Source organism: Thunnus thynnus, chromosome 18, assembly GCF_963924715.1.
Source record: "Thunnus thynnus chromosome 18, fThuThy2.1, whole genome shotgun sequence".
Lineage (NCBI taxonomy): Eukaryota > Metazoa > Chordata > Actinopteri > Scombriformes > Scombridae > Thunnus > Thunnus thynnus.
Genome location: NC_089534.1, coordinates 30268303 through 30278918, shown reverse-complemented (window position 1 = coordinate 30278918; position 10616 = coordinate 30268303).

Genomic DNA, 10616 nt, shown 5'->3' with positions numbered 1-10616 from the left:
ACTGTGGGCTTCTGCTTTGGGCTCTAAGCAGAAGTCCACGGTTCACCACCAATCAGTTCATGTTTCTAACAGGTTTGCCCCACTCAGCAACAAACCTGCTGAGAAACCCACTCTGATTATTGGCAGCTCCATAGTCAGACACGTGAAGTTAGTGACACCAGCAGCCATAGTTGATTTTATTCCTGGGGCCAGAGCGGGCGACCTAGAATCAAATTTAAAACTGCTGGCTAAGAATAGATGATTGTTATTCACGTTGGCGGGAACGACTCTCGATTACGCCAAAATTAATGTTGAGTCGGTGTGTACATATGCAAAAACAATGTCAGACACCATAGTTTTCTCTGGGCCCCTGCCAAACCTGACCAGTGATGACATGTATAGCTGCATGTCACAATTCAACCACTGGCTGTCGAGGTGGTGTCCAGCAAATGATGTGGGCTTCATAGATAATTGGCAGACTTTCTGGGGAAGACCTGGTCTGATTAGGAGAGACAGCATACATCCCACATCTAGAAATATGGCTGAGTTTATTAGTAGACCAAAACCATGACAACCCAGAGTTGAGACCAGGAGGCAGAGCTGCAGTCCTACATGCTTCTTTGCGCTTCCATTAGAGCAGTTACACACCCAAAACCACATAGAAACTGTGTATGTCCCCCGGCCACTTAAATCAATTAAATCCAAAGTAAACAGAAGAGGATTAATTCATAAAAATCTAATAAAAATTAAAACCACTACTTCAATAGTACAACAAAATCAGAGAATTTAATGTGGACTCTTGAACATTAGATCTCTGTCATCTAAAGCCGTTCCCTCATGAGCAAGCACTTGGCGACGACCTCAAGCAGAACCCGGCTCTTGGTGGGCGGCCATCTGCTTTGACCGGTGGGTTGAGAGAGAGAAAGAAAAAGGGGGGGGGGGGGACAGAATGACAACAATCATAACAATAACAGCAGCAATAGCAGTAGCAATAGACTGCGAAGGACCACAAAAGCTTGGCCTGCATTCCAGGGTTTCCTGCGAGATGAGAAAGCACAAAAAACTCCAGGTAAGAAGCCAAGTTAGTAACATGCATTGATGTTACATGAATGCATACAGATGGAGAGAAGGAGGAGGAGAGAGGAGCCCAGCGCATCATGGGAAGTCCCCCGGCAGTCTAGGCCTATAGCAGCATAACTAAGGGCTGATCCAAGGTGAGCCTGGTTGGCCCTAACCATAAGCTTTATCAAAAAGGAAAATTTTAAGCCTACTCTTAAACGTGGAGAGGGTGTTTTCCCCCTGACCAAATCTGGAAGATGGTTCCATTAGTAAACGATTTAATCTCAGATCATCATATTGATTTATTTTGTCTAACTAAAACCTGGCTGTGTCATGAAGAATATGTCAGCCTAAATGAATCCACTCCCCCCAGTCATATTAATACTCACATTCCTCGAAACACTGGCTGAGGAGGTGGAGTTGCAGCCATTTTCAACTCAAGCCTAATCATCAACCCTAGACCTAAATTTAATCATAACTCATTTGAAAGCTTTGTTCTTAGTCTCTCTCACCCAACCTGGAAAACTTTACAGACAGTTCTATTTGTTATAGTATACCGTCCTCTTGTACTCTGAATTCTTATCTGAATTCTCAGAGTTTTTATCAAACTTAGTCCTTAGTACAGATAAAGTAATTATAGTAGGTGATTTAAACAGTCATGTGGACGTCAATCATGATAGTCTTGGCACTGAGTTTATCTCATTATTAGATTCAGTTGGCTTCTCTCAGTGTGTAAATAAACCCACTCACTGTCTTAACCACACTCTCAACCTTGTTCTGACTTATGGGATTGAAATTGAACATTTAATAATTTTTCCACAAAATTCTATTTTATCAGACCATTACTTAATAATTTTTGAATTCCTATTACTGGATTGCACGCTATTAGACAAAAATGTCTTCACTAGATGTCTATCTGATAGTGCTGTAGCTAAATTTAAGGAAGCAATTCCATCAGTACTGAATTCAATGCCATGTCTCAATACTACAGATGACTTTTATGCTAAATGTAGTCCCTCCCAAATTGATAATCTTGTTGATAGTGCCACAGGCTCATTGCGAATAACACTCGACCCCATCGCCCCTTTAAAAAGGAAGATAATAAAACATAAGAGGTTAGCTCCATGTTTTAACTCCCAAACCCACAAATTAAAGTAAACATCGTGAAAATTGGAAAGGCTTTGGCGTTCCACCAAAGTGGAAGAATCTAGCTTAGGCCCTCTGTAATGCCAGAGCCGCGTCACAAACAACCTCCTAACTGCATCGGACAAAGGATTTCTCTCCATACTTGCCCTGTTAGATCTTAGTGCCGCATTCGACACAACTGATCATCACATCTTATTACAGAGACTGGAACATTTAATTGGCATTAAAGGAACTGCATTAAGCTGGTTCTTATTTATCAGACCGATTTCAGTTTGTACATGTTAACGATGAATCCTCAATGAAAGCAAAAGTTAGACACAGAGCTCTACAAGGTTCTGTGCTTGGACCAATACTATTCACTTTGTGTATGCCTCCTTTAGGTAATATTATTAGGAAACACTCCATAAATTTTCATTGCAGATGATACCCAATTATATTTATCAATGAAGTCTGATGAAACCATTCAGTTAAACAAACTCCAAGCATGCCTTAAGGACATAAAGATCTGGATGACCTGCAATTTTCTACTACTAAACTTGGATAAAACTGAAGTTATTGTGCTTGGCCCTAAACACCTTAGAAACACATTATCTAATGATATAACTACTCTGGACAGCATTACCCTGGCCTCCAGCATCGCACCACCGTAAGGAATCTGGGAGTTATCTTTGATCAGGATATGTCCTTTAACTCCCACATAAATCAAATTTCAAGGACTGCCTTTTTTCACTTATGTAACATTGCAAAAAATCAGGCATATCCTGTCCCAAAAAGATGCAGAAAAACTAGTCCATGAATTTGTTACTTCTAGGATGGATTATTGCAATTCCTTATTATCAGGCTGCCCTAACAAGTCTCTAAAGACTCTCCAGCTGGTCCAGAATGCAGCTGCACACTAGAAAAAGAGATCATATTTCTCCGATTTTATCTTTGTTACATTGGCTTCCTGTAAAATCTGGAATAGAATTTAAAATCCTTCTCCTAACTTACAAAGCCCTTAATGGTCAGGCACTATGATATCTTAAAGAGCTCATAGTACCCTATTATGCCACTAGAACACTGGGGGAACTTCCCATGATGCACTGTGCTCCTCTCTCCTCTTCCTCCTCTCCATCTGTATGCATTCATGTCCCATCAATGCATGTTACTAACTGGGCTTCTTCCCCAGAGTTTTTCTTGCAGGAAACCCTGGGTTGCAGGCCAAACTTTGCGGTCCTTTGCAGTCCTGTTGGTGTCCTTCCCCAGCTATTGCTGCTCTTATTGTTATTGTTATGATTGTTGTTATTCTGCTCCCCCCTCCTCACCCTCCCCTCTCTTTCTTTCTCTCTCTCTCAACCCACCACTCAAAGCAGATGGCTGCTCACCAAGAGCCGGGGTCTGCTTGAGGTTTCTACCTGTTAAAGGGGAGTTTTTCCTTACCACTGTCTCGAAGTGCTTGCTCATGGGGGAATTGTTGGGTCTCTGTAAATTAAAGAGTACGGTCTTGACCTGCTCTATGTGAAAAGTGCCCTGAGATGACTTTTGTTGTGATTTGGCGCTATATAAATAAAAATTGATTGATTGATTGATTAATTAATTGAATAAAAGAAAAATCCTGTTTTTGTTTTTACTACACTTCTAATGTCAGGATATTAAAGTGCTAAAGTAAGTGTTCTTCCAGGCCACAGACATCTGCACTGATCAGTCAGCCACAGCTCAACTCTGCTAGAGAAAGAGTTCTGCAGCTATTTATGCACTCATGACACAGAAACAGACAGTGATGGAAACTTGTGATGTTACGCATCTCAACCTGCATGCTGTTAATTTACTTTTTTTTTTATTCCTCAAGACAAATCAAACCCACTATTTGTGCTTTTCCAAATACCATATTCAGATTCAGCTCCACCCCTATTAGAAATATAGTTACTTAGCCAACTATAGTGAATATTTGATTATGGTTATGATCATGGCCTTTAAAGGGACCAATATGTAATATGTTTACTGTACTAACTCATAAAATGACCATGATATGTTATCTGAGATTAAGGAAACATGCTAAGTTGAAATACTGGCTTCTCCAACTATAATACTACAGCCAGTATGTTCTCCATTGAAATTTCCATTCCAGTGCGGAACATCTGTTTTTCGTTTTGACCTGCGTGGATCCACCCACTGCCCATTACGACACCCCTGGTTGGCAGGTATGAAACAAATTGGTGCCCAAACACGGCTGAAACCCACTAGATTGGTTTGTTCAGCGTTGTGACTGAATCAATGAATGTGTTCAATTTACGCTAGCTTTAGATTGCTAGGTAACTTAAATATCTTTGTGAAATTATGTAGCTAATGTTAGCTAGCTAATGTCCAGGTAATGATGTAACTAGATAACATTACATCGCAGGGTTTCTGCCAGTGTATTGCAAGCATCTGGGATTTATTTATTTTTTAATTATTTTAAGATTGTATGTATTTTAAGATGTTCTCTGGACTAAAATGTGTTGTACAAGTAGCGTAGCTCCTGTAAGGAATAGCTCAGTGTGGACACAGAGAGTGTGTATGTGTGTGATGGTGAAAATTGCAGCTACCGCAGCAACCTGCCTAACATTACTATCCGAAAGTAGGCAGACAGCGGGAGAGTTTCTGCCAAAAACAAGAACTGAGACCCGGGGAGACGTGAGAGCAGCTGCTTGCTAACAGCTACGTGTGTTTAGAGAGAGCAGTAGGGAGGATAGAGGTCTCGCTCCACTATGCTGCTGCTACTCTGCTGCAGATGGTGACGGGGCAGACACTTCAGTTTATAATTGTAGCATCCGTCATCCGAGTAAGTATTGATAACACGCTTAGTATTTTACAAATTAGAGTTTTTTTCATTTGATGAACGTGGGTACTGATATGCGAAAATGAACTAAATGGGTTTTACTTCTATAAAAAGAGCAAAATGACGGTGGGAGCAGTGGGCAAGTAATGTAATTTATCCTACAGATAGTCCTTACTGGTCGAAGTCAGTTCAAGTAAAGTCAATTTTATTTATATAACGCAAATCACAACAGAAGTTATTTCAGGGTGCTTTTCACACAGAGCAGCAACAAAAAATTTTTGCTCACTTTTTGCAAACGTTATATTTTCTAAGTAATCCGCCCAACACTGTATGTAAGTCAGCACGCGGCTTGTGTTATTATTAGGTTTATCTCAAGCTGTGTTTTTCTTTGTTGTCTGATTGACAAGGATGATAGTAAGCTCTTATCAAGTCTTGTGAGAATGGTAAATGGTAAATGGACTGTACTTGTATAGTGCCTTTCTGGTCTCTCTGACCACTTAAAGCGCTTTTTACACCACGAGTCACATTCACCCACTCATACACATTCATACGCTGAATGGGTACAGGGGCTACCATGCAAGGTCCCAACCTACCCATCAGAGTAATCTAACCATTCACACACATGGCACAGCCATCAGGAGCAATTTTAGGTTCAGTATCTTGCCCAAGGACACTTTGATATGTGGTCTGGAGGAGCCGGGAATCAAACCGCTGATCTTTCGATTAGTGGATGACCCGCTACCTCCTGAGCCACAGCCACCCCAAGAAGGTATGAAATGCAAAATTACATAGCCTACATTGGGAAAGCTCCCGCTGTGGTCTTGTTTATTGAGTGAGGATGCAGAGAGAGGTTTGTGGCTCCACGTGTGTAATTCATGTAGCTCTGCGTACACAGGTTGATTATAACATATTCTTTTTAGCAATGAGAGTCCACACACCTCCACCCCTAGTAAGAGGCAGAGAAAGAAGCATCACTTGATGGCCCCTGCACTATCAAGGATGTCCATCAAGTGGAACACTTTCAGAACACTTTAATCAATATTCGTTTTCAACACACATTGTGCAATTTATACGGAAATATGAATACAAAAGCATGTAGCTGAAACTAAGTAAGTTGATATAATGCAACTTGGATACATATTGTATGACCTGTGGCAAATGGCAGTTTAATGTCAGTAAAATAATCTTTGTCTCTACAGAGAAGAGCTGCCACATATAGAAGAAGGCATTGAAGTTTTGGAGAGCACCATGGATGCTTCTGAAGGCCTTGAGAGCAGGTACATACGGTCCATCACTAAACATGAAATAGTAGCTGCATCCCTCTTGTTTGTTTTACATTTGTGAAGTTGTTTTTTAGGGGAAGAGGTAGTGGTAATCCGAAAACCTTGCCGCTGCTCCTCTAACTATCTGTCTTGGTTAGTTGTATCAGATGTAGGTGTGGAATCTTTAGCTGCAGGTAATTCCCCTGCTATAAAATTGTTGTCAGCGTCATAAGTGACAGTCTAAAAGTGTTGCTGTTCACTGCTGCTTACTCACATTCCCTGGTCCGTATTGTGATAATCCCATCTTTGTCCATAAAGAAACGAGTATATTTTCAAATAAATGTAATGTCCTGTAATCCAATTTCTTCAGCCGCTCAGTCGCTAAACCATCTTGTTGCAACACTTCATTGATGATAATAATAATAATAATAATAATAATAATAATAACAATAATAATAACAATAATCTTTATTTGTATAGCATGTTTTATACAAGAAATGCAGCTCAAAGTGCTTTACAAGAAATTACGTGCACCGAGTGCCTCACATGAAAAAAGACTTGATAATGATAATAAAGATGAGATAAAACAAAGTGAAAATACAATGCATACTTCAGTGGTGGTAATTTGAGACCTAATAAGCGAAAACTAAGGAGAAGTCAAAGCAAGTGGTCTAAAAACGTGACTTGTGGAAAATAAAAATGGACGTGGATTTTTATTAGACCTGTGGACTGCACCTACATGCTTCATGTGATAAGCTAATTAAAATCCACCTCTAATTAGGGCTCATTTCCACGTTTTTTACATGAGTCATGTTTTTGGACTACTGGCTTTGACCTCTCCTTATCAAGGAAGTGTTGCAACAAGATGGTTGCTCTCTCTGAGGCTGACCACATCTTTATAGCAGTCTATTATGATTCCTAGTATTTCCTAGTATTTCCTAATCTCAAATTTGACAGTATTGATTGGGGAACAGATGATAAAGAGGAAGAGGAAGCTGAGGGTGATAGCTCAGATGAGGAATATGTTCCTCGTCTTTGTGTATGGTATGTTATTATTCAGTTATTACAGCTACTACGTCATGTTGTTCCAATGCGTCAGCTCTTACCAAACCAACCATCAGTGTCACCAAGTGTGTGCATAATGCTACAGAAAACTTGCAAAGTGTTATTATTTACAATAAAATTCAAAGTCACAGTTGACATTTTTTCCTCACTATGTACACACTCAATCCATGACCAAAATGAAACTCTATTTCCCTCTTTTAGTTTGAGCGAGGGATGCTTAGTGACTCAACCAGTATGTTAACTTTTAAATGTGATAATATATTAATATATTTCATGTCCTGACAGGATGGGTGGAACACTGCAAGCACCACCTTGCATTGACCACCTTGCATTGACCACCTTCCATTGGCAGCGAATGAGACGAGACGAGACGAGACGAGATGACATCCCTGACCTAGAGACTCCATGTGGAGTGCCAGTGCCCCCCCCCCCTTTGAGGTCTCCATCACTTCCAGGGGTACAGAAAGCATCATGCAATGGGAGAGTAATTTTAACCACACTACACTGCAACCAAGTTGTCGGCCTGTGTCAATTTCTTTGCATCGAAAATGGTTTTGTGAAACTTGATTATTAGGCTCCACAAGTTTTTGGCATATATACAGAATGTGAAGCACTTGTCATTTTATACTTGTATTTGAGAATGTTAATCGTGAAAGGAAGTTGTTTCCAAGTTGATGTACCCTTACACTTGCTGTTTACTCTCAGACCTGTCCTGAGCCATACTCCAAGCCTTTAGTTCAATACGGGATGCTAGCAGGGGATTTCATGTTGGCCACTAACATCTTGCTGTCTGGGAGCAACTATTCTTAAGTTGCTCTGCTTTTCAAATTTATGAACATGGGCATTGTGGACCACAGCTCTTACTACACTATCCAGGACACCCACTGTATGGACACCATAAAGGAGTGCTGGAATGAGAAAAGAGCGGAGATAGTACAGAGCCTACAAGATAGAGATGTTGCGATCATGAGTAAGGCGCACTTTTTGTTTTTTGCTGTTGTGCTCTAAAACATTAGCTGTATGTTGATATGTAAATTCAGTGTTCAGTAAATAGTGACATTTGTTTTTATTATCTATTTCAATAGCGGATGGAGGAATGGACAGCCCCGGGCACTGTGCCCAATACTGCACATACACCACCATGGAAAATGAGTCACGGGCAATCCTCTCCATCATCACCGGGTTGAAGGAGTCAGGGCTCCATTGTAGCAGTCAGCGTGGTGATGTCATTGGTGTGCATGGGGGTGGCGTTGTTGCCATGGTTGCAGCAGGCAGCGTGGTGACGTCATCAGTGTGCAGCATGCGTCGGGTTGGCGTTAGACCCCTGGCCTCCTCTGCCTCTGCCTCTTCCCTGTCTGGTTCCTCCTCCCCCTCCTCTGCTGCCACCTCTTTCACTAGAACCTGCACTCTTTCCTCTCTCTGTCATTCCTCCTCTGGCTCTTCCTCTCCGTACTATGCCTCTTCCACCAGGACCAGGACCTGCCCTCTCTCCTCTCTCTGTTGCTCTTCCTCTCCATCCTTTTGTACCACATGGACCTGCACTCTTTTCTCTTCCTCCTCTCTCTGCCACTCTTCCTTTAGTTCATCCTCTCCACCCTTTGCCTCTTGTGGCACTGGCACCTGACCAGCCCTCACTGGCTTCACTTGACACCAGTGAGGGCACTTCATAACTGAGGTCTGCATCGGACTGCAACAAGGAAGAACAGTTGGTTACTACTCAGCACTCTGGTGCCATGCCATTAGTCTCTGATATGAAAGCCTGTTGTTCCAAAATACACATTCTCCCTTGATGCGCAAGTGATCATTTTAACCCAAACCATGATCTTTCCCTAACCCTACCCAAGTGGTTTTTGTGCCTAAACCTAAGCACTTTAACTACAGCGTTGTCTCACCATAAAATATCATTAATTTTTAACAAGCATGTCAAATACACTAAGATATTAAAAACACGACGGTTAGCCAAATTGGAGCGCCTAACCCTAAGTAACATTAATGGCAGTGCGTCATTATTGGTTATCAGACACTGATACTGTTTATTACCTGACAAGACAGACTTTATACATTAGTGAGGTCTTCTGCTAAATTCGGCATCTGATTTAATGAAATCACATGTTACAAATATTGTGTATTTGTAAAACCAGAGGTGTCAAACAGTAACACATCTTACTTGAATTAATTGCAAATGTACACATTAGCTGATCAACCTACAGTGTAGGACTTGTTCTTACTTGTCATTTTGAATGTTGTGCCCGTCTTGCGCTTGTGCAGGTTCAATGTCCTCAACCTGGCAAGCTGTGTGAGCTTCAACTCTGGGGAGGAGGGGGCAGGGGAGACAACTCTCTCCAGTATTTTGAATTTGGGCTGCAGTACCTGTTTTAAACGCTTGTTGTCAGTGTTACATATTTCTCCTTTAAGTCAAAAGACTTAAAGGGGCCATATTATGAAAAACTCACTTTTTCAATGCTTGTGCATATATATTTGGGTCTCTGATGAGCCTTCTAACACACAAGCTGTGAAATAAGAGCACCCAGTCAGTTTAGTGTGGGCTGGCTTGCTCTGTACTCATGTGATTCAACAAGCCATTCAGATTTGATGCCCCTTCTCACATCACTAGGCTAAGCTAAACTAAGCTAAGCTAAGGGCAAAAATTTGTCTGTATTGTGGGGCTGGACCAGGGGACAGAGCTGCTGCTTGCCAACAGAAGGCTGCTGATCCCCAGCGAGCTCTGTGGGAGAGAGCAAGTCGGGGGACATAGCCGTTGCTTGCCGACAGACTGTTGCTGAGTCCTGGCAAGCTCTGCAAGAGAGAGGCGGCCGGGGAGCAGAGCTGAAGACAGGAATAAACACTCAATTCTGCTCAGATCTGGATCAGTTTACCTGCAGGAGGACTTTATTTTTTAAACTTTTGGGATTAAGTGGAATTATCTTCAATCTTGCTCCTCAACCTAGCAGGAGCTAAGACTGGAGTCACACACCACCTCCGCTGCTGTCATCAGTAATAAACATCTTGAAATGCTGATGAGTTTATATAATTTTAAGGTTACACAGTATGTAGATATCATTATGTTTAAATAATAACGTTGCTGCTGTATTTATGCCTTTAGATTATGTCATTTTGAGTGTGGATGGAGAAGCTATAATGTTAGCATAGCTCTGATCACTCCAAACTCCATTCAAAAAACAGGCATTTTACAGTTGTTTATTTGTCGTCTTGTGGACAGACCTGACAAAAGATGAATTCAGGCTTTTTTCAAAACGATATCATGATGTAGTTATTTCAGCATCCTTTTGATCAGTTTATTGCAATTA